Source organism: Lampetra fluviatilis, chromosome 62 (assembly GCF_964198595.1).
Source record: "Lampetra fluviatilis chromosome 62, kcLamFluv1.1, whole genome shotgun sequence".
Classification (NCBI taxonomy): Eukaryota; Metazoa; Chordata; class Hyperoartia; order Petromyzontiformes; family Petromyzontidae; genus Lampetra; species Lampetra fluviatilis.
This window is the reverse complement of record NC_136336.1, coordinates 4,085,691-4,111,318: the sequence shown is the minus strand read 5'-3', so window position 1 is coordinate 4,111,318 and position 25,628 is coordinate 4,085,691. Positions and strand designations below refer to the sequence as shown.

The 25,628-nt window shown below is 47.5% G+C and overlaps 1 protein-coding gene across 2 annotated transcripts in view; it reads right to left on the bottom strand.

Moving 5' to 3' along the window:
• LOC144951377 (histone deacetylase 4-like) overlaps positions 1 to 11,248 on the bottom strand; it is a 262,255-nt gene extending 251,007 nt beyond the window's left edge. The window contains exon 1 of one of the 2 annotated variants that reach the window (XM_078881609.1): positions 11,033 to 11,248. The gene's annotated coding sequence lies outside the window, so the exon portion shown is untranslated. The remainder of the gene's footprint in view (positions 1 to 11,032) is intronic. The other variant, XM_078881610.1, reaches the window with a different exon arrangement.
• Positions 11,249 to 25,628: the final 14,380 nt, after the last annotated feature.

The following is a 25,628-nucleotide window of genomic DNA, read 5'->3' as shown; positions in this document are numbered from 1 at the left end:
AAGGAATCCCACGAGCTGTGTACGTACCCGCTCCACTGCTGGATGAAGGCCTCCGCTAGCTATAGTGGCACCTACTGCAATCCCTCGCCACCACGAAAGTGCATACAAGAAAAAGACCAAGGGGTGGGGGAATCACAACGGCTCATCCTCGTAAACCGGTCCGACTCTCAAGTTACAAGCAGACTCGGGATTAAACATCCTTTCACAACTTCAATCGCAGTGTGAAAACGACCAACCACACGTGCAAAGAAAACAAAATCAACAGATGATGCGTCACCAACCCACAACGACCAGCGTGGTGGTGAAGTGTGGTCAAACAACGCCCATATAAGCAACAAGGCATCAGGGGACCCTTATCCAGCAGTGGACTGACAATGGTCTGTACATTGTTCGTATGACGCTAATGATGATGGGCAGTGGTGGCTACATGCACATGACGTGCAATCCAGCACTGTGGAGGCAAGGGTTGGTGGATCACGAGGATGTTGCGAAACTCCCTTCCCGTGGGCGTCGAGGTGCCAAAATACCCTGGCTCGCTACAAGGCAGGACAGCAAGTGGACTGAACACCATCTGTACGGGGATAGAGCGTTGCCCCCTTGCGCACGGGGTTTTTCTCCGGGTGCTTAAGTTTCCTCACTTGTATAATAAACGCTCATCATTAATTGGCTGAAAACATCTTAAAATAATATATTAAAAAACTTCTACATCGTATTCTGGGTTCTTTTAAATGACAATAAAACATTTCAGAAAAAAAACCCAATGCTGGACCCTTCCTGAAAGAATCGTGTGACTCAAGTGAAACTCTCCTCGATTGATAGATAAACAAACAAGCAGATAAATTATTGAATAGATAAGTAAATTACTGGGTAAATAAATATGTAAATAAATGAATTAATGGGTAGATGAATAGGTAAATAAATTAATTAAAATGGGTAGACGCATAGGTAAATAAATGAATAAGAAAAATGTATGGGTGGATAGATAGGTAGATAAATAAGTAAATGAAAACAAACATCTTGCGACATATCAATCGCAGAATGTCAACATCTTTCGATAAACAAACAGCGTGATAACAAAATATACGTTCAGTGCAATGTCATCGATGCAATGATTACGATGTTTCAAATGTTGCAAGTAAAGCCATCCATCAGCAGATACCGTTCGTGAGCAACCGCAACCAACCAATCGCTCAGTCAAACATTGTTGCCTTCCCCGAAAAGTTAGCCGAGGCGAGCTCAAAAAGCCAGCGTGCATGTTGGAAAGGGGAAATGTTTTGCGAATTTTTTGGTGTATTACTCATCTTTGTACTATTTTTGGTTCAAAAGTTACAAGTGGAATGATGGACGGACAAACACCGAAATATATATAATTTGCGAGCGTGCGGCCCCCGGTCACACTCTGTGGTCCTGAACACCGCACGTCGCATGAGAAAAAAATGTGAAAACTAAAATGTTTATCCTGTTGACGTTACCGCAAGATTGTTCCCTCTGCGAATTTCCCCCCCCCCTCCCCCCGCCGAAATGGCTAAAAGTAACGTCCAATAAAAACAAATGGGGGTCTAAAATATTCCGGAAGGGTGACACGCGGCTCATTCGTAGAATCGTCCGGAAGTTTGGTTCCCCATCGATCGACAGAATCTTTAAACCTTTTCTGCATGACGTCACGGTCCCTTAAACAACACCTATGGGGCAGAATGATGCCACGGTGACGCCGTCACATTTAACGTCGAATCCCTTGCGGTCGCGGGCGAAAGATCGCTTAAGTTATATCCCATGCAAATACACGGGCAGTGCTGGCGATCTCGTAAACCACCAGCGGTGAGTGCAGTAACCATGCCAATCCACAGACCACAGTGTAAAATACATTCCTGCGGAGGGAGCTGGTAGGAACGTTGGGTTGCTCGGTCAATGGCCAGGGTCAACGGCGGCGTGGTGTATTCCGCAAATATGCCCGACTGTGAGGGCGGGCACAAGCCGGCGTGAGTAGGTTAAACGTTGAGTTTTATAAGGGCACCACGGGGTGACCAGCCCCTCCCCACCCAGCCCCACCCCTCTCCACCCAGCCCCTCCCCACCCAGCCCCTCCCCACCCAGCCCCTCCCCACCCTCCCCACCCAACCCCTCCCCACCCTGTCCCTCCCCACCCAGCCACTCCCCACCCTCCCCACCCAACCCCTCCCCACCCTGTCCCTCCCCACCCAGCCACTCCCCACCCTGTCCCTCCCCACCCAGCCACTCCCCACCCTGTCCCTCCCCACCCAGTCCCTCCATCCCCACCCAGCCCCTCCCTGCACGACGGACACAATAATCCCCTGTGGGCTGGTGTAACCAGGAGGTTCCTACCAGTATTAGCATCACCTACAGTAACACAACTTTAGCGGTGTCAGTTCCCGAATGAGGATAAAAAAGAAAGAGATATTCACATGATTTTGCTTACGATATTTTGTTTATCTTATTACACAAAACACCACGTAAGTTGTTCCGCTTCTGGCTAATCTGATAAAGTGAAACATCTGCTCGGGGCTCACGGACTCATTTGCTGCACATTTCCCAACGCTTCAGCCTGTCACCCCTGTTCCACTTGCACACCCGAGCTGCGCCAGCGCAGGGTCAACGTGGCAGGGCTGGTTTTCTGATGACATTTTACCGAGCCATCATACTATGCCGGCCTCATGAAAGTCAGAATCTTGCTCGAGGCCAAGGGTTAGCGACGTGTTCATTGCGTGCGAGGTCAGTCGGTGAAACTAAAACACAGCACCATGATGTCAATGATTACGCTTTGAGGACAAGTATGTATGTAGAACTTTTTAACTTCTTTCGTACCGTACGTAGCCAACCGTGCTAATCGGAGGTCTGGTTGGGGGGGAAGGACAAACTAAACACAAGAATTAGTTCTAAAGATTTAAAAGTTCAAAGAATCCAGTGACTTCCTCATATTGGTAGGGAGAGCACATTCCAGATTGCCGCAGAAGCGTATCTCTACGTCATCTACACGCATTTTTACTCATTCATTACATGCGACGGTAGTGGCACGGCTCGGTCCTGTGCAATGGAAAAGCAACCCGTGCTTCCTGACCCTGGCTCTGGAAAGGAGCTCTGGTATAGTTCCGATGTGCAATTGGGGGGGGGGGAAAGAGTCGTCAGTGCAAGCCCTCATACCTCCACCGTGACGATGCATGGCTACAGTTTGCAAACTAGTGTACGCGCGCCCATGCGTGCTCCACTCTATGCAGCGGTGGAGTGGCTGCGTTTGCTCTCGCAGCACAAAAAACAAAAAGATTCCAGCGGGGACGCAAACAAAAGAGCGTGACTGTACATTTGTCAAGCCGTGTCACAACCCTCATACGCCAGCCACCGTGATAGCTCAACCAAGTGGATTTTCACGTGCAAACTTATAGCAGGCAAAACACTCAAAACACACTTTGATTCTAAATGTGGAGGGAAAAAATCGGAGGACTCGGATAAAAATCTACATGATCCCGAAGAGAGAGACGTGAAAACTCCAAAAATAAAGGCGTCAGGGTCGAGGGTCAAACACCACGATCTCCTATATACCAGGCGATGTAGGAAAGATCTCACCACCATGGCGCCTTTAGCCACGTCTCGGCTGAGACTTGGCTCTAGCTCAAATGAGGAGGCTCGAAGCCACGCGCTAAACTCGAGCCGGCTCTGAGAAACCGTCTCGGCCACGCTCAGGATTTACGCGAGACGCGAGTCTGAGCTGAGCCTGGGAGAGTGTTCGAGGCAGAGCCAGAGCCCAACGAGCCGTTGTGTAGCAAGCAATGCACATTGTACACAGAGGCTGATTTTCAATCCGGGGAGCTTTTTTTTATATAAATTAGCTGCTGGCAGTATCCAATGTTGGATTTGCAATTAATTGTAATTATTGTAATTATTGCATTACTGCGTTGTGGTTAACCACGCGGCTCTGAGTTTAATTGTAGGGACAACAGAAATTATCGCGCACAAAAAAGTAGTCTCATGCAGCAACAGCTCAAATAAGTGGGAGCTGTCACTGGAAAGGGTTTTTTTTTGTTTAACCTCGCAATTTTTTTTATTATGCTACTTGTTTACCCAGAGAAGCCTCGGTGAGTCTCAAAGCTCTTTTTTAGGAGGATCCTGCCAAGATTTTTTTTTGCAGCAGGGGGTTACGTTACTATGCTTAATCCCGATTAAGTAATTTGCAGGTAATTTTTCCAGCACTGGGCATGTTTGGCCAATACCACTTACATTGTACGTTTTTTTGTATTGGCTGCGGCAGGAAACCATAGAACCCGGTGTAAACCCACGCAGAATAGGGGGGGGGGGGACAGAATATACAAATATTCTTAGGTTTTTTCGGTAAAGTCACGTAGGTGAAAATAAAAAATTAATAATAATAAAAAAATGAATAGCAACAGCAATAATTTTTTCTTGCTGTGGCTGTCCTACCTGATGACGGAGGCTTGTGTTGCTTCCGAAACGTCGGGATTTAATTTAGATATTTTTCTTTTTTTTTTCCACCTACGTGACTTTACCGAAAAAACCTAAGAATATGAATCCTTGCAGTCACGAAAGCTTCAAATCTAGAAAGAATATACAAACGACACACAGAAAAGGCGCCCGAGTCAGGAATCGAACCTAGGCCCTTCTTTGCTGCGAGGCCAGGAGCGTTGTTAGCACTGCACTGCCGCACAACGCGCATCCAAACACTGTAAAAAGCCCTGTGTGACTCTGCCACGGTGTGCAAACGTCACCATGGGAAAACTTAGTGGTGCGTGACTTCCATTGCATTATCAAACAGCCCAGAGGTCAACGCGTGTCTCAATGTGCCAACAAGCACCGAGCACCACTCATCTTCGCCAACCTCTGAACCAGCTGTGGATATTCCACATTCCTACGACAGAAGCCAGTCGTTTTATTATCATTATACAAGCAGGTTAAATCTCCGCAAAGTGGTTTCTTTATTGACTTACTCTAGAGAGAGATGAACCTCCTATTTCTCATGTCTCTCTCCTGAAGAGTTGTCTTCGATGTATCTAAAGTTATTTGTCGATGTTTCATGCAGCCTGCGGTTCTCACCACGTTAAGTCAATGCAGCCCTTGAAACACGAACTTCTTGCACACCACGCACAAGGCACATGCATTTGTCTGCGCGAGTAGAATTCATAATAATTTTGCACATTTAGTATTCACGCTTTTTTTGCCACAGAAACGGTCTGCAGTAAGTTTTAACAGCAGCAGGTGGTGTTGTGACGTGTCATTAATAAAATTTTACAACTTTAGTCAACGACGCCGGCACACAACGGCACTCTTTTCGAATGACAGAATAAAGTTACGGGATCTTTCGAAGGCGCCGTGAAGCAGACAGCGCCGTGGCGATCGTGGTTAATGCACAACCAGCGTAAGTAAGCGTCCGCAACAAACGGGCCAATGCGCTGCCGCTGGGCCGCGTCACCGCTCCGTCCGTCCGCGGAAACCACTTACAATTCCGCACGAGAACACTCATACAACTACCCTTTGCTTTGTGGGGAATGACAGAGACCGGTTTGTCCATGTGTGGAGGAGAGGAGAGGGGGTGGGGTTGCCCCCCCATCCTCCCCCCATTAAATGTGTAAAAAAAGTTACCATTTCTACCCAGAGCCTTGAGATGTGATGGCACTTAAGACGCCATATAAACCCACATCCACATTGCAACCGTGTGTTCATTGTTTACAACCCTTATCATTCTGCTGCTGGTTCAAGGCTCCCCCGTGCTGCTGTTATCGCTCATGTGGGCAGCTTGACCATACTTTGCCATGTTGGGCAGTGTGGGTTGATGAAAGGTGGTGGTGATGGTGGCGGCGGCGGTGGGTTAGGAGATAGGTTGCCAAGGACAGGTTCTGATATAATTCGCCACTGACGTTAGGGTGGCTCAGAGTGCAGTGTGGCAAACTTCCTTGATGACACCCCGCCACACATGTTATCAACTCTGGAAACCAAGACCACTTACATAAGTGGCACTGTTGTGGCTAGAAGCATGTGGTTATGCATATCTATTGATGGACATTATATAGATTTTTTTTAACGTACAGTATTTAGAAAACACAGGGCTTGTTGTGATACCGTTGTAATAATATACCCTTAACACGTTTGTTTAAGCCAATAAGCCCATAGAGATGTCTATCGAAATCGAATTCTACTCGGCAACATTCCATTTGGATTCCAACACCATTATTTACCCTAGTGAGACCTCGTTGACACTAATAATAATAATGTGATTCAAGTGGCTGAGTGGCTCTTGAAAAATAATAATAATAATCACCATCAGGAAACAAATGGCGATTCGTCAACTTGGAGTCTCAAGATTAGTCGAGAGGTTTGGCCATTTTATAGTTAAGGACCGTTTAACACGTGGGAAGAAAACTGGAGTATCCAGAGACAACCCATTCTAGTACAAGATACAAAAAAATGCTATTCTAATCTTGTGCCGCAGGGCAATCTGTTCGGGAGCTAGATGCTGATGTTGAGATGTGACGCTGCTACTGCTACTGCCCACGACAAGAGGGTTTCAGCAGAGAGTTTGTGTTGTGTCGCCGTTCCTCATCCTCCGTTGAAGGAGTGCGACCACAGTTGGTTTACTGTGCGGTCCATAGTTTGAGTTACATGGCGACAATTGCACTGCTGTGAATTGTCTATAATGCATCTCTGTGGGTCTCTACGAGTCCATATATCTACGAGTCACTTTGCATGTATCTCAGTCTTCTTCTTGCGTATGACAGTGGTTCAGGAGCTTGACGGGTCTCCTGCTGGCCAGGACGAGAGGGCTTCAGCAGAGAGAGTTCATACACTTTGGTTCTTTCGGTAAAGTCACGTAGGTGAAAAAATAAGAATAAAAATAGAAATAATCAAATTAAATCACAACGTTTCGGAAGCAACACAAGCTTCCGTCATCAGGTGGGACAACCAAAGCAAAAAACTTCCGAAACGTCGTGATTTAATTTGATTATTTATATTCTTTTTTTTTCACCTACGTGATTTTACCGAAAGAACCAAAGAGTATGGATCCTTGCAGTCACGAAAACTTCAAAATCCAGAGAGAGTTCGTCTCGTTTTGCCGATCCTCCTCCTCTCGTTGAATCAGCGCTGAGCACAGCGGGTTTCCTATACGGTCCGTAGTTTGACACCCACCTTATTGCGCTGTTATCTCCTGCACATCTCAAAGCCCAAAGAGCTCAGGAACTTCATAAACATTTAAGATCCACGATTTCTTCTCACCCCCCCCCCCCCAAAAAAACCTCGTATCACCACCACGGCGTTAGTAAACCTTAATTCATCACCGAGCTATGAATTCCCTATTATTTTGAGCAAGGTGAGAGCCGACAGAGAGCGGATTATAACACATCCTTATTTAACAAGTTGGGGAGCCCATTGAGATTAACGATAGCAAAGTCATTGATTGTAACTGGCACAATGTAATTTTTATTGAACGAAAAAAACATGCGATGCTCATACCTGTCAACCCCTTATCAGTGCCCTACCTTATTACAGACCAATTCAGACCTTATTGGTCACCCCCGTGCCCTTATAAATCTCAACTTTCATCCTACAAAGTCCCATCACAAGGGAGAAACACAAACACATAGATATTTTTTGCCCGTATTGAAACGGCTGTACGCCGTATGGACCTGAAAACTCAATTTCTCTGTGCAAGAATGCGGGTAAATCGTATGGGTTAACACGGCATGGATGCTGCGTTTGCAGTCATGCACGAGTATAAAAAGCAAACTCAACATCCGTCAATAACACTGCTCCAAAGAGGAAACACATATCTAACAGGCGACGTTTCGACGATGGCCCTTCACACAGCAAAGATGTGCTTTGGACGAGGAAAAAAAAAACATCTCAATGAGATATTCATGACCAACACGTGCTCTATACGCGCACGCTTGCAATGCCACTGAGGGTCGCAAGTGAAAGTGCGTCGACGCAACGTGGCGTGAGATCCCGATCTTGGAATCGCGATGACAAAAGTTCCAACTCGTGCAAGATATTACGCCACTGAGATTGCAGTAATTATAACGGCCTTCATGCAATGAGGATGATGAGAAGGCTCCGTTGAAATTTCAATGCAGGAAATCCGTTTACACCAAATAAGCTACCCGTTTAAATCCCATTACAAGTCCTTATATAATAGGTTGAACGATTTGGGGATAATATCTAATTGCGATTTTTCTGACAGATTTGCGATTAAAATGTTTTAAGTCAAGCTTCAGTTCAATATTCACTGTGTAATAGATATAAACATGTGATGGAGCATTACCACGTGATACCATCAACATATGAACTGTTCTATATATTCTAATGAAAGGATGAGAACTTAAAATAAATTAATTGCTTCCAATATGTATTTATTTAAATGTCGCTGTCTCCCCGACAGACCTGGTCTTCACCTGAGGACGGCTGCTTGCGTTGTGGCCGAAACGTCGTGAGAATGATTTTATTATGTTTTATTTTATTATTTTATTATTTCCATTCTACGTGACTTTACCGAAAGAACCAAGAAGATGAAATAGAACAATAAAACATAGAACAATTGTTAAGTTAAATAAATAAAATTATAATAATAAAAAGTTAAACAATTCCAATATGAAAGTAATAGGACTTTTCAAATCGCCAAAAATCGCAGCCTTTGCGATTTGATAATGGCATTGTTTCAAATTGCGATTTCGATTTGAAATCGATTAATCGCTCAGCCCTATTATATAACCGGGAACGACCCCCAAATGGTATTCGTTTAATAGGTCATCGACTCGCACCAATCGACCTCCTTACGTAATCCCCTGTATTACCAGTTTATTATGCAATTCGAATTCACCATAACTTCTTTCATTTAACCAGGTAACACCCAAATTGACATTCATTGTAACGTCCCTTATAATCTAACCACGGGGAAGACCCCATTCAACCTCATTATCGAGTGCTTTACTGTATTTTACGAGGTTAGATGCAAACTTATCTTCATTATAAAGTGCATCATATAGCCACTATATTTCACCAGGTGTGTGCGAGCCTTTCAATCTCATTATAGAATCCCTGATTTAGCCAGGTTAGACTCCAATCAATATCATCACTGGGCCTAGAGGAGGAAACCACACATTGAGTAAAGACGAGTTAAGATACTAAAACGTTGACATAACGCGTGTTCCACAGTCAAAATACTCATTTATACTGGGAGGAATCCGTCCGATGAGCTATAAAATGCTTTATCACACATGTCCGGCAGGGCGCGACTAAGGACGTTCCAACAATAAACACAGTACGAAACCACGATGGCAGTGCAAAGTACAAGAAAGGTAAACAAATCACCCAAACGCATGCAAATAAAACTAAACCACCCCCAATCCTACGAGGCAAAGCTTACTAAGGTATTAACTTATTTTTCAGAAGCAACCTGGCCACAAATGATAGCTCAACAAAGCGGTCCCATCTATTTGGACATTTATTGCACCAAAAGTAATCTAAATACTGTAAAGATGCACGTTTCTAAATGTGGAGGGGTAAACCCGAAGGACCCGGGCCAGTTCAATAGTGTTGCAGCAGCGGTATCGAATTAAAAGACGCACGCCACCCCACACTCAATCCCCGTATTTTCAAGCAAAAGTTGAGGGTGCGTCGTATAATCCGGTGTGTGTGCGTGCTTTGTAAAATGACGCTGCTGCTGCTACTGAGCGACTGGAGGCAGTCGCCCTCCAGCAACAACGGAGGGCAGAGGAGCGACGCTCTCACAACAACGAGCGGAGCGCCGGGTCGCTAAAACACAGCAAGTCAGTCGACCCATGGCACCTCGATCTGCCCTGTGACCTCCTCCTGCCAGCGGGCCTTCGACACATTCACGTGGCCTCAACAGAGATAGTGGGAGCATTTAGCTGTGTGTGTGAGTGTGTGTTGTTGGTCAGTCAGATATTTCAGTCGTGGTTTAGTGGTTGGCACAGTAGGAGGCACAGGTGGTGCATCAGCCAGTCATCTCGGTCATCTCAGTCAGTCGACCCCGTGGCACCTGCTGGGTCTGCCCCGTGACCTCCTGCAAAGCGGGCGTTCGACACTTCACGTGGCCTCAAGGTGCACATGGCCTGGCACAAGCGTCGTGGTGACGTCCCCGCCACTTAGTGGCGAATGGCGGTCGTCGTCGTGCAAACTTTACCGACACCTGGGCACAAGTTTCTGTTGTTGTTGTTGTTGTTTGGGATGCGTCTTATAATTCGGAGAATACGGTGCTATAACATTGAACAACAACACACCCGCCCTTGACACACCGTGCATTAATTAACTTGCAGCAGCAGGGCATCATAGAAGTACCGTACAAGGCACCAGCAGCAGGGCACCATAGAAGTACAGTACAAGGCACCAGCAGCAGGGCATCATAGAAGTACCGTACAAGGCACCAGCAGCAGGGCACCATAGAAGTACAGTACAAGGCAGCAGCAGCAGGGCACCATAGAAGTACAGTACAAGGCACCAGCAGCAGGGCATCATAGAAGTACCGTACAAGGCACCAGCAGCAGCACCATAGAAGTACAGTACAAGGCACCAGCAGCAGCAGGGCACCATAGAAGTACCGTACAAGGCACCAGCAGCAGCACCATAGAAGTACAGTACAAGGCACCAGCAGCAGCAGGGCACCATAGAAGTACTGTACAATGCAGCAGCAGCAGCGTCGTTAACGTTTCATTTCTGAGGTAAAGTTGTGTATAGGCTCTCTGAGTAACCGGATAAAGTCAGATAAATTACACTATAAGAGATAATTTGTACACTTTCTGACACTAAAACAGGAGGCGTTAAGATGTTCTAACGCCTTTTGCAAGGACACGCGTCTGCATTAACCGCGCGCGTACTTGCGAACATGCAAACACAACAAAAAACATGCTCTTGTAAAACGTTTACGTTTGGTGCCTTTAACATCTTAACACCGGTTGTATTGCCAGCAAGGATAAAACCTCTGATGATTATTGTTATACTTTGATAGTGGATAACACCGCCGCCGTTGCGTGAGGCGTCCCTCCACTCCTCCTTACCTCACCGAGTGCGCTGTTGGAGTCGCGATGACCCCCGGTACGGACACCAACAACGTCCCACTGTGTCTCTCTGCCTCTCTTTCTATCTCTTGTCGATGTCCCTGCTCACTCGCTCGATCCTCTCAACACGAAGCCGCCTCCATGCTCTCGCTGGGCATGCCTGCGTCTCGCTTTACATAACGCAGCGCGCATAGGCATGAGGCGCCCATTGGTTTGCTATAGCCAGCCGCTTATCCGCGCTATCAAATCCGGTGACGGGCAACTCCGCTTCAAATGTATTTTTGTGTGAGGGGGGTGGTCTGGTGGAGATGGGCGTGGTCAGGGGGAGATGGGCGTGGTCCGGGGGAAATGGGCGGAGTCAGGGGGAGATGGGCGTGGTCAGGGGGAGATGGGCGGAGTCAGGGGGAGATGGGCGTGGTCAGGGGGATGGGCGTGGTCCGGGGGAGATGGGCGTGGTCAGGGGGAGATGGGCGGGGTAGAGTAGTGAGGGGTGGAGCGAGTGGGTACATAAGCCCCTCCCCCCAACGTGTCGCCAAGGTTACCGTATTCTCTAGTTTATAGACCTCTTATGCGTTCGCTGTGAAGCATTCAGAGTTAAAAATAGCTATCGTTCATCAGCCCTTCGATGTATTGGCACTACAGGCCAATGTCACCAAGAAAATGTTTTGCTTGTTTAACCAAGCACAAATAAAACCACAAACTCATCTGCATTATTAGACGTTTCGCACCACAACAGCAAAAGTAGCACACGCTCCAAAGCTTATTGCCCACTGTTAATGAGGTTACACAAATAAATTTCGATTTAAAGCTTATTTCGTGACTGCAGGGATTCATCTTCTTGGTTCTTTCGGTAAAGTCACGTAGAAGGGAAATAATAAAATAATAAATATTTAACATAATAAAATTATTTTAATAATAAAAATTAAACGTAATAAAATTATTTTTGTATGTTTTATTTTTATTATTTTATTATTTCCCTTCTACGTGACTTTACCGAAAGAACCAAGAAGATGGTTACACAAATAGAGTCGCGTGGATTTGTTTTCGTCGGGGTCCTCCGGTTTCCCCCCCCCCCACCACCTCCACATTTAGAAAGGTGCGTTCAGGATTGTTTTGACTTCTGCGAGTTTCAAAGCTTCAGTTTTTCATTTCAGTTTCATTTATTTGGTATAGCCCTGTGAGCCATTCGGCTCTTGAATCGGGTGCAACCGCAACAAACAAAAAACATAAACAAGAAAACATCTTAAAGTGACTATGCGCACACAGAAAAATCCAGGAAAAAAATGCAAAATCTTCCAGAAAAAAACAGCACCGTACACCAACGCTGTGCAAATATCCCAGTGGGATGCAAGTCAAACAACAACAACAACCACAAGACAACTTAGATTAAAGCCATCATTCTAACTCCGTACTACAACAAACAAACATGGCTAAACCAAAAAAACTTTTCGAAATCACCAAAATAAATCCATAAAAGCAATGATTCGTCACTTGAGCTTTCCCCATGTGGCCAGTTCGCTCCTGAAAAAAGCACACGGCTCAGTGGGCCTTACCTAGTTAGATAACAAATAAAGTTTAGTTTTATTTCTACATGCTAATTTCTCACATTAACATCACTAGCCCCGGCCACTTATTTAACACGTTCCTGCGGAGGGAGCTGGTAGGAACGTTGGGTTGCTCGGTCAATGGCCAGGGTCAACGGCGGCGTGGTGCATTCCGCAAATATGCCCGACTGTGACGGCGGGCACAAGTCGGCGTGAGTAGGTTAAACGTTGAGTTTTATAAGGGCACCACGGGGTGACCAGCCCCTCCCCACCCAGCCCCACCCCTACCACCCCCCACCCAGCCCTACCCTCCCCACCCAGCCCCTCCCCACCCAGCCCCTCCCCACCCAGCCCTTCCCTGCACGACGGACGGACACAATAATCCCCTGTGGGCTGGTGTAACCAGGAGGTTCCTACCAGTATAACCCTTGAGCTACACCCATTTCAAACCTTTTAAAAACAGTCTGCCTCAGCAGCAGACCATGGCTTTCCCACCTGATAACGGACGCTTGTGTTGCGCCCGAAACGTCGTGCTTAATTTTATTTTATACCTACGTGACTTTACCGAAAGAACCAAATAGTATTTCTATGTATTGTTAAAGTGATTTGTTTACCTGCAATATAATTTGCACTTCCGTGGTGCTTTTTGTATTATTTGTTGTAACTTTCTGACCTGGTACTACTGGACGTCTATGAAAAAGAGCTTTGTGGCTTCTCGGATTCCTCCAGTATAAACAATCAAGATTCTGAACAACCACCGTTCACCACTAAGTAGCGGTGCCGTCACCACGGCGCTTGTGCCAGGCTAGGTGCACCTTTTAGGCCACGTGATGTGTCGAACGCCCGCTGGCAAGAGGTCACAGGACAGACCCTGGTGCCATGGGTCGACTGATCAACCGTAAAGTCACGTAGAAGGGAAATAATAAAATAATAAAAATAAAACATAATAAAATACAATTCTCACGACGTTTCGGCCACAACGCAAGCAGCCGTCCCTCAGGTGAAGAACAGGTCTGTCGGAAAGACAGCGTCTGAATGAATCCCTTCTACGTGACTTTACCGAAAGAACCAAGAAGAATAATCCCTGCAGTCACGAAAACTCTAAATCGAAATTTGGTCAACAGTACACAACAACAACCGCCATTCCCCACTAACGGTGACGTCACCACGACGACTGTGCCAGGCTAGGTGCACTTTGAGGCCACGTCAAGTGTCGAAGGCTCGCTGGCAGGAGGAGGTCACGGGACAGACCCTGCAGGTGCCATGGGTCGGCCCACCTGTGCCCCCTACTGTGCCAACTCGGTGCGTTTTATCCGCCCGGTGCTCCGCTCGTTGTTGTGAGCGTCGCTCCTCCGCCCTCCGTTGTTGCTGGAGGGCGACTGCCTCCAACTGCAGCCCAGTAGCAAGCAGCGTCCTTCACGAGCCTCCTACATAGAGGCCGATCTTTACATCGGATTATAAGACGCGTGTGTAGCGCATACCGAACACACCGGATTATAAGACGCACCTCCCCCCAACTTTGCACGTGATTTCTGGAGAGGCGGGGCATCAAAAATAACATTTGCATAATAAGCCCCGCCCCTCCCCCGACGCCCCTTCCCCCCGACGCCCCTCCCCCCCGACGCCCCGCCCCTTCTCCCCCCAACGCCCCGCCCTGGCTGACCACGTGGTGCCGGAATGCCAATGAGAGATGAGGATCGAGGTGGGGAAGTGGGGGGGGGAAGTGGGGGGAGGGGCTGTTACTATAAATAGCTCCACCGAGTGAAACGGGACGCTATTCTGGCACGAGGTGAATAATTCAGCGTGACCCCTAGGCTTGTTGTGCATTGTTAACTTGATTAAATTATTATTTTATGGCCACGCGTGTTTCCCCTCCCCCCCACGCACCTGCGCTCGACTGTTTTACTGACTCGCTGACAGTGCCTCCTTTCGTGGACGAACTGGCCCCTGCCATAAGAACGTGGGATTGCCACCAAATCCATGATAATTTCATAGCTGTCAACCCCTTATCAGTGCCCGACCTTATTACAGACCCATTCAGACCTTATTGGTCACCCGTGCCCGTATAAATTTGGACGTTCGTCCTATACAATACACTATACACTCCACTATACAATATGTAATGTAGCACTTAGAGACGCTGTCTTGCTTAAGTTATATATTTTTTATATTACAGTTGGACGCAGATTGACTATATACAACTGGGTGACTGTAGCTGCTACAAACCGTTCACTATATATTTTGACGGTAAACTTTCGTGACTGCAGGAACTCATATTCTTGGTTCTTTCGGTAAAGTCAAGTAAATAGAAAACAGAAAATAAATAAAATGTACAATTAAATAAAAAGAATAAATTAAAATTATAAATAATAAAGATTTGTTTTGCTTTTATTATGATTATTTTCAATTTATGAATTGTATTCATTTAAAATTTAAATTTTATTTTATTATTTGTATTAAATAGTTTTGGTTTTCTATTTACGTGACTTTACCGAAAGAACCACGAATATGTTCACTATATAGCTGACTGACTATATATAGGAGACGTCGATGTAGCAGCCACGGCACAATTATAAAACTTCCTTCGCAAGCCCTCCCAGACGATGAGGGCGATCCACAGACTCCCACTACGACAGCCACGAGCCCCGCTCCACGCTGCCTTTTATTTCCCCTCGGCTCTGGCACGCCCCTTTTCTCGAACGTTCTCCTATCGGAGAGTTCCTTTGCCTCTAACACCTCGGGGGTTCCATCTCCACCCCCGCGTTGACCCCTCACCCAGTTACCTCACTTGACCCTGCCTGTCCTGATCGCTGCAATCAGTATTTACGGCCACTAGGCCCCGTACTGTCCTTACAAATTTACTACACTACACACTACACTATACACTCCACTACTACATACCTCTTCTTGATTCTTTCGGTAAAGTCACGTAGAATATCTTAAAGTTTTGTGGAATCCCACCCCGTAGTGGCGGTTAAATTTCGATTTAAAGCGTTCGTGACTCCAGGGATTCATCTTCTTGGTTCTTTCGGTAAAGTTACGTACCGAAAGAACCAAGAAGATGAATCCCTGCAGCCACGAAAGCTTTAAATCGAAATTTACTACATACCTATCAACCAATTCAGACCTTATTGGTCACCCCGTGTCCTTATAAATCTCAACGTTCATCCTACAAAGCCCGTATTTAAACGGCTGTGCGCGGTATGGACCTGGAAACTCAATTTCCCTGCACAAGAATCCGGGGTTAAACCGTGTGGGTTGACAGACATGTGGCATTTTGCTGAAGAGATACATTTTCGTTTGGGGTGGAACGTTTCAATTCACAAACTCGCGAGGATTTTTTAAAAGTGTATTTTTACATTTCGGTGAATATAGCGGCCTCTAGCGGTTGCAAGATGGTAATTCGCCCATTACAACGCAAAACGTAGATTCACGCACGCGCGATGCAACAATTGACATCGATGCAGATGCATGAATGAATCGATTAATTAATCGATTCGCACTCACACCGCAGCAGTTCACGCATGCTCCCCTTGCAAAAGGCAACAAGGCAGCATCTCTGCACCATTGTCCCCTCTTATCTACCAACCAGAAGAACTTGAGTTCGATTAGCAGCCGCGGCTAACATCCGTGGCGAGTGATATCTGAACTGGTCCGGGGGGCCCCCATTCCTCCCCCACCCCCTCCCTTCACCAACCCGCAGTGACCAGCGTGGCGAAGTATAGGGGCCGTCCATAAATGACGTCACGCACCTGCGTTTAGAGCAGTGGCTCCTAACGTTTACTTGCAGCCTTGCAACCCCTTTCGTTCTCAATCGCACTTAGTTATTATGCTAATAAATACACAGGGTTTGATGAAACAAAGTAGATTGTACTGACATGCCCGTGCTTATTTTGTATTTTCGATTATTTACCTTCTAAAAACAAATACTGGCCATGTCTCGCACCCCCAGAAAGGGCATCTCGTACTCCCAGCGGGTGCAGCGTGCACCCCAGGTGAAGAAGAACCACTGGTTTAGATGATTTGTTTGGCTGCTCTACATTTCCACGGTGATGATGATAAGACCACTTCGTGGAGCTCGCATGCGTGATGGCCATGTCGCTTCTGAAAAAGAGTTACACAGCTCAGTGGGACCTTATTGCACCTGATAGAACATTTTTTGTTTATAATAAAGGTGTCAGTTTTGTTGCTAGATAAAAGGGTAAAAAACCAATTATCATATTTTGCTACTGGCAAAGGAGGTTCCAATGGTGTAAATGCTTACCCCGAGCTCTCATACTCTGATGGTGCATTGTCTTTGAGTTGTGCGCCTTTTGGCGTCATCTGGTCCAACACCATGTGAGACTAGGCTCTAAGAAAAGCTGTCTCGGGTGTGGACCAATCAATTTCAAGGGCAGTGCATACATTATCAGAGTTGTGTTTTTTGTTTGCATTCCGACCGCAGGTATTGTGGTCAATGCAAGCATGACTCCTTGTAAATAAAGGTGTCAGTTTTGTTGCCAGATAAAATGGTAAAAAAACAATTATCATAGTATGTTCAACTTCTTTCGCGCCGTACGCAAGCCAGCCGTGCTCATCGGAGGCGCGGACCTGAGAGAGCGATGACCTCGAGATAAATCTCTGGTGAGGTTGCGCCCTCTAGCGGCACACTGGGATGAGGAATCACAGATGAGCGGGGAAGGCAGCAGCAGCAGCGACGCGATAAATAGCTGGCGCTACCAACGATTGCCCAAGCTCTGCGGTCCTCGATATATGTTGAGATGTTGTCGGCCAGAGACGTGATGAGGAATCACAGACGAGCACCGCTACACCGCCGCTCCCCCTATACACACACACACCGAGTATTATGACCTCAGTTGTTTTTTTATTGCACATTTAGAGGGGGGAAATAAACAGAAAATTATTAGGGCTGGCGGCGGTGTTCATGCGCAATGTGTGGTGCACATGGGCCTCACAGCGGCACCGACCAGCAACATGACAACGCTCTACACGTGCCTGCAAACGACTCAACTGTGATCACACAACACAACACAGCATCATCATCATCACCCCTATCCTCCAAACTGCAAATCACCTGGCCACAGAACCCTCCATGAAAACATCTTGAGACTCGGTGAGGCTTCTCTGGGTAAACAAGCGGAATAAATATAATAATTAACAATTATTATTATTAGAGGAACCAGGAAGTCAGAATTGTTTCCCGTTTTCTGACCTGATGATGCTTGACGCAGTTGCAAGCGGAACGTCGCGGAACCGATCCCTAAATTCGGTCCGCGAAGGATTTCTCCCCGGCCAAAAGGAATGACGGCGAGCGCGGTTCACGCGCTCGCACACGTGACCAAAAATCTTGTTTGGTGGAGGAGGGCACTGAAGGCACAAACTTGGGTCAGATAGCGTGGCTTGAACGCAACAATCGATTGCGCATCGCATCAGCCCGGGAAACACAATGCGTTAGGTTAAATATGCGGGTTTTGCCGTATTGCCTGGATAGCAAGATGCGCCGGAAAGTAAGACGCACCCCGAATGAACGCCATTCGAGTCCAAAACGCCACCGTCACACCTCTTGGCTTAGACATTCCTCCTCCTCATCCTCCTCCTCCTCCAAGACACCGCTGGTGGGACCCTGAAACGCCGTGGGGGTGCGAAATGCCCTTTATGGGGGGTGGCGAGACGTGGCCGGATCTTTATAAATCCTTTATATTAAGTTCACTTGCTTGCTTGCTTGCGCGCTTACGACCGTGCAAATCTTTCGGTCGCTTTTTAACCCACTTCCCGTGATCCAATCGAGCTGACATTTTGCACACAGACTCGTTGTGCGTGACAATTTATTTTCGTGAAAATTTGTTTCCATAACTTTACACTTTTTAGGAATTTTTTTTTTATATTTAATTACCAATTGCTTAATGGTGGCAGGCAATCATCTGACCCATAGGTGGCAGCCATCTCAAACCAGAGGACGAAAGGACTCTAGCCGCCACGCATATAAAGGATTTATAGTGAAAAACTTTGTTTTTACGGGTTAATTTTTTTAGAAGTCAAAATCATCGAAAGACACAAATTACGCACGGGCGCGTAAGTCACAACTGACTTTGTTTCGGTAAAGTCACGTCGAAGGGATAATTGTAACATGTTTTGTTTCAAGATTGAGAACCGAAGGGGGTGCTAGGCTGCAGTAAAGGTGAAGAACCACTGCTCGAACGCACGAGAACATCACCGATGCGCACATCCTCTTCATGAATCGGAGTATTAAAGACGCAAGCCACAAGAGTGCGAACGTGGTTGCACAACACAAACTATGGGCTGTACCAAGTGGACCCAGAGATACCCATAGAGACACACCGAGATACACAGAGACACACAGACACCCATAGAGACACACAGAGATACATAGAGATACACAGACATCCATAGAGACACAGAGATACACAGAGATACATAGAGATATACAGACATCCATAGAGACACAGAGATACATAGAGATACACAGACACCCATAGAGACACACAGAGATTCATAGAGACACGCATACACCCAAAGAGACACACAGAGATACACAGACATCCATAGAGACACACAGAGGTACACAGAGATACATAGAGATACACAGACACCCATAGAGACACACAGAGATACACAGACACCCATAGAGACACACAGAGATACATAGCGACTCATAGAGATACGCCTTTTACTCATAGAGACACGTAGAATACTTACAGGGTTATAGAGACACGTAGAGATGCAGTAATACACCGATGTAGTCTCATTTAACGTCGTTTCTCAAATACGTCGTCGCTTTATTAACACCGCGACCCAATTAGCGTCGCCCCCCCCCACACTCACGTCGCTTTATTAACACCGCGACCCAATTAGCGTCGCCCCCCCCCCCCCCACACACGTCGCTTTATTAACACCGCGACCCAATTAGCGTCGCCCCCCCCCCCCCACACACGTCGCTTTATTAACACCGCGACCCAATTAGCGTCGCCCCCCCCCCCCCACACACGTCGCTTTATTAACACCGCGACCCAATTAGCGTCGCCCCCCCCCCCCCACACTCACGTCGCTTTATTAACACCGCGACCCATTAGCGTCGCCCCCCCCCCACACACGTCGCTTTATTAACACCGCGACCCAATTAGCGTCGCCCCCCCCCCCACACACGTCGCTTTATTAACACCGCGACCCATTAGCGTCGCCCCCCCCACACTCACGTCGCTTTATTAACACCGCGACCCATTAGCGTCGCCCCCCCCCCCCACACACGTCGCTTTATTAACACCGCGACCCAATTAGCGTCGCCTCCCCCCCCCCACACTCACGTCGCTTTATTAACACCGCGACCCAATTAGCGTCGCCTCAGTACTCCGACTGATGCTCCTGCTGTTGTGGAGTGACTCATGCAGCCAGCTATGGCTGCGGGGTTTTGGTAGTACATGTTGTTTATGCCATTTATTGTGAAAATTCCGTCACAGTTCCTATGACCTGCACTGTTTCATTGCTTTTATGGCTTTATTTTGGTGATTTTCAAAAAGTTTTTTGGTTTGGCCATGTTTGTTTGTTGTAGTACAGAGTTAGACTGATGGCCTTAATCTAAGTTGTCTTGTGGTTGTTGTTGTTGTGGTTTGACTTGCATCCCACTGGGATTTTTGCACACAGCGTTAGTGTACGGTGTTTTTTTCTGCAATATTTTGCTGTCTTTTCTTGGATTTTCTGTTTGCACTCAGTCACACAGTCACTTTAAGATGTTTTCTTGTTCATGTTTTTTGTTTGTTGCGGTTGCACCCGATTCAAGAGCCGAATGGCTCACAGGGCTATACCTAATAAATGAACTTTGAACTCACCCCCCCCCCACACTCACGTCGCTGACAGCATCGTAGCCCCCGACGTTTTTCGTTATCCGTCACCTCTACAACCACCACCACCACCACCCACTGCTACCCCTGTACATCGCTTCGATTGACGTTTCAATGTTCATCGTCGCACCTTTTATGAACGCATCCCCGGTGTGAACCGGGTTGTTGCTGGTGCACGGACACTCACAGAGCAGAAACATCAACGAGGAATTGTCCCCGCGGGAGCCGGTGGCGAGTCACGTGGCCAGTCTCATCAATCTGACATCGGCGAGACAACGCGAGCGTGCGGTGTGTTGGTGTATGTACGTTAAACTTCTTTCGCACCGTACGTAGCCAACCGCGCTAATCGGGCGTGCGCGGGGAAGGACAACAAACGAAACACAGAAAGCAGCTCTAAAGAAATGAGTTTTCAATCTCGATTAGTTAACAGTGCGTGGCTCCTCCCAGTGACTTCCTAATATCGGAGGAAGAGCGTTCCAGACGGCCGCGGAAGCGCTTCTGAAATCACCGCACGATGATGCGGTGACCACCGTCTTTGTTTGATGGCCAGCCAAAAATCGCTGCTGTCGCAATCTCTGCTGCTGTTGTTGCTGTTGTTGCTGCTGTTGTTGTTGTGTTTGTTGCTGTTGTTGTTAAAACAGCAGCATCACAGGCGGCTAAGGTGTCCCCACTGGGTGTGAGAGAGTTACCATCGCTTCTCGATGCCTCTTGCCAGCCCTAACCCTCACCCCGTATACACGATATAACCCTAAGAGCCCTAACCCGAATCCGAACGACGCTAACGCTAACAAACCATCCCTGACCCTATACCCTGGCCGTCACGTGGCCTGTCGACATCCCACCCAGAGTTCACGTCACGGTGACATCGCTTTCGCACGTGTGTCGAACGGTGCGCGCTCGCTTACACGTGGCGCGCAAACGCACAACACCAACCGCCTGACCGTGGGAGGTCGCTCCCTCTGCTCTGCTGCTCCCCTCGGGGTCCGGAATTCCCATCTCTAAATCCAGACGAGAGTCGCCGCCTCTCCTCGGCAGCAGCAGCAGCAGCCACGCAACGATTGCCCCAGGCTCTGCGGTCCTCTATTTATCAAGGTGTTATCGGCCAGAGGTGCGAGGAAGAACCACAGATGAGGAGCAGAAAGGCAGTAGCAGCAGTAGCAGCCACGCAACGATTGCCCCAGGCTCTGCGGTCCTCTATTTATCAAGGTGTTATCGGCCAGAGGTGCGAGGAAGAACCACAGATGAGGAGCAGAAAGGCAGTAGCAGCAGTAGCAGCCACGCGGCAATGAGCCGGCACTTTCAACGATCGCCCCAAGCTCTGCGCTCCTGTTTGTATGAGGGTGGTATCGGCCAATTGATAAGCGCTTATACGCGTCGGAGGAAACCGGAGCGCACGGAGAGAACCCCAAGCGTGCGAGGGAGAAACACTCGATCCCCGTACAGACGGAACAGGTGACAGTCCACATTTGCTGCGCTGCATTTCCCGTCTAGCCAGGGAAGGGCACTTTTGACGGCCGCGGGGCATGGGCTGCGGCGACCCACCAACCCTCGCCGCATCACGATGTCGGGTGTTGCAGGCCACGTACGTAGCTACCAACCACCCAGTTTGATAAGTTCACATTGTTATTGTTCTTCTTCTTGGTTCTTTCGGTAAAGTCACGTAGAAGGGAAGTAATAAAATAATAAAAACAAAACATAATAAAATAATATAATAAAATAATATAATATTTTATTACTTCCCTTCTACGTGACTTTACCGAAATAACCAAGAAGACGAATCCCTGCAGTCACGAAAGCTTTAAATCAAAATTGTTATTGTTTATTGTTGAATGATCAAGTACTGCGTAGAGCGGTGGTGCTTAACCTTGACTGCAGCCTTGCACCCATTTGGTTCCCAATCGCTGAAAAAATGTGCAATGTTAATTACTACTCAAGGTGTTGATGAAACAAAGTTAAGTTGTGACTTAAGCGCCCCGTGCTTAATTTGTGTTTTCGATTATTTATCTTCTAAAAAAAATCTGGCCACGTCTCGCACACACCCAGAAAGGGCATCTCGCACCCCCAGGGGGTGCAGCGTGCAACCCCAGGTGAAGAAGATGATCGACTGCTTTAGAGTTTCACGGGTATGCTGCATAGCCCTCCGTCTGCGCTTGAACTGCACATGGAGCGAAACGTCGGACATCGTGCCAAACCCAGGCTTTACTTTCAGCTGGAATGGTCCGGAACACCGTACCTGGAATTGTTTCGGCGCGCCACAACCCTTTCAGCTCATTTTGTCCTTCGCATATTTATAAACCAGTTCGCATGATTATAGGAATATAGGGCACAATAATATAGTATTATGGATAGGCGTACGTTCTATTCTAGTGGTAGTGCCTTATGCCAATAACACTGGTCAACAAAAACAATTGTTTTTCTGGCCTGGACTTTTGCAGCTGTTTTAGACTGATTTCAGGGTGCTGATTCCAAATCTGATCTCAGATTTGCTCTATCACATCTCATTTGTATGCTATCGGCATACCCCATTTTCATTGATTTTACCCGAAATTAACTCTGTCACTTATGATTGCAAGTTGTTGCGAGTCAGTGACTGCTTTAGTGTTAAAATATGGTGCTGTATTTTTAGGATAGTGTGTTTATAATATCATTTTATGTAGATATCCACATTTATTTAATATTTTTCTTCCGTAGTTTTTATTGAAAATGCAATATTTGATATCTCAAAAACCTGAGGTGATGGAATCAGCACCCCAAAATTACCTTAAAAACGTTGGAATACCTTATGGCAGAAAAAGTGTGTTGGCCAGTGTAATCCAAGTCAGGTTGATGGTTGTCTCAAACCCCAGGGTGATGTGATGCGCCTGGTGCAGGAATCATGATTAGCTTAGGCGCATGCCCGCTTGGCCTGCTGCTCTGCTCGCTTGCTCTGTGTTTTGATTTAGTGAGCTGATCTTAAAGGTGCATTGAAAAATGTTGACACTCCGACTGATGCTCCTGCTGTTGTGGAGTGACTCATGCAGACAGCTGTGGCTGCAGAGTTTGGTGGTACATGTTGTTTATGTCGTTTATTGTGAAAATTCGGTCACAGTTCCTATGACCACTCTTTCATTGCTTTTATGGCTTTATTTTGGTGATTTTTTAAAAAGTTTTTCGGTTTGGCCATGTTTTTTTGTTGTAGTACAGAGTTAGACTGATGGCCTTAATCTAAGTTGTCTTGTGGTTGTTGTTGTTTGACTTGCATCCCACTTGGGATTTTTGCACACAGTGTTGGTGTACGGTGCTTTTTCTGCAATTTTTGCTGTCTTTTCTTGGATTTTCTGTTTGCACATAGTCACTTTAAGATGTTTTTTGTTCATGTTTTAGTTTTTTTGTCTAATAAATGAAACTTGAAACTTGAAACTGTTCTGCTACTCATGCTGCCGCTGGCTAGCCGTCACGGTGGAACAGGGAGCCGAGTGCGTAAAGTCTTCCTTGCCAGTACAGAGCATCTCCATCACCAGGACTCCCACTGTGCCTCTCCGTTGACAGCCCACGGTAACTGGCGTATCGCGACACCGGTGCCAAACCTCCTGAGGATCTCGGAGTTGCAGTGGTCCACCAGAGGCATCTACACCCGCCAACCACCACTGCCCCGCTGCCTTGTGGGTAAACTTTGGCTAGGGGAGAAAGCCCACGACTTAGAATCCGCGGTGTTCAACAACAAATCGCATCTCCGGCAGTCCCCTGCAGCTCGTGCCGGACGAAGGTCGTCGTGAGTTCCTCGTGAAGATGGTGGGCGTAGGGGCTGCGCACCCTGACCCTCACCTGAATACGCTCCTAGCGCAGGCTTCTTGTTCCAGCAGGCCAAATGACGCGACTGGGAGCAATCCAGCCAAACTCTGCACGTAGGAGGCGATGGAGTTTCAGGTCGTCGAGAGACACGGGATGGGGCAGCTTCGTGTCTGCTCGGCAGCTTTCACCGTGCCGGAGCAACCCCCCCACACTTCTTCTTGTTTCGTATGGCATTGTGAAAACAACAGTTTTTATTTCTTCTTAATGATCGTCATAAACGAATGCAAAGGTTCCTCGTCCAGTGCAACGATGTGGTTGGCGCAGTGTGGATTACGCCCGCACTGCTCACCCCTGACGGGGAAGGGCCTAGAAAAGGTGGTCTAAAAACGGTCCGTTCCACTCACTCCGGGTTTGATAGCCGCTACCACCGGAGCATAGCCATTCAGCGGCCGACAACTCAAGGGAATCCAAGACTCGGTCACTCCTTCAAGCTGCTCCACGGAAATGTTCGCACCCTCCTGGACTCCAGCGAAAAAAGCGACAGACCGCAACAGAAGCTCAGCCTTCTTCTTGGTTCTTTCGGTAAAGTCACGTAGAAGGAAAATTATACAAATAAAACATAATAAAATTATTCTCACGACGTTTCGGCCACAAGGCAGAGTCAGACTCTGCCTTCTCGACATACCCGTTCTCCACCTGAAGACGGCTGCTTGCGTTGTGGCCGAAACGTCGTGAGAATTGTATTTTATTATGTTTTATTTTTTATTATTTTATTATTTTCCTCCTACGTGACTTTACCGAAAGAACCAAGAAGATGAATCCCTGCAGTCACGAAAGCTTTAAATAGAAGCTCAGCCCTCGCGGCCCACGAACTCAGAGAATACAACCGGGACGTACGGAGTTCCACACATCGAGTCATTCTGCATTGAGGCGAGCGTGGCTGAACGACCACGTGTCACCCGCGTGCCTGATCACCGCCCCCCGCCCTCCCGTCGAGTTCTCTACGGGGGGGGGAGGGGGGGGCAACTCAGCACAGCCAAACGCTCCGCTGGAGGACAGAGAAAGCGCTTCAAGGACCACAGCAAGGACCCGCTGAAGCGCTGTAACATCGATCCCTCAAGCCTGGCACCCCCTGGCGCTGAACAGGTCCACCTGGCAGTCCACCTGGTGGTCCACCTTGCGGTCCACCAGAGGGGTTCAGCAGCACCGGGAAGACGCCGTCTCACAGAGGAGACGCGAGAGACGCACCCGGAGACACCAAAGCGCAGCTGGAATGACGCCATCCGACACCCGACACGCACACCGCGTGTTCCATCTGGGGCAGAGCGCTCGCGTCCACAGCCATCCACAAGAGGAGCAATCGTCATCATCGTCTTTGATGGAGGTAGGGCCGGAGGTGGGGTCGGAGGCGGCGTCTCGGGCGTT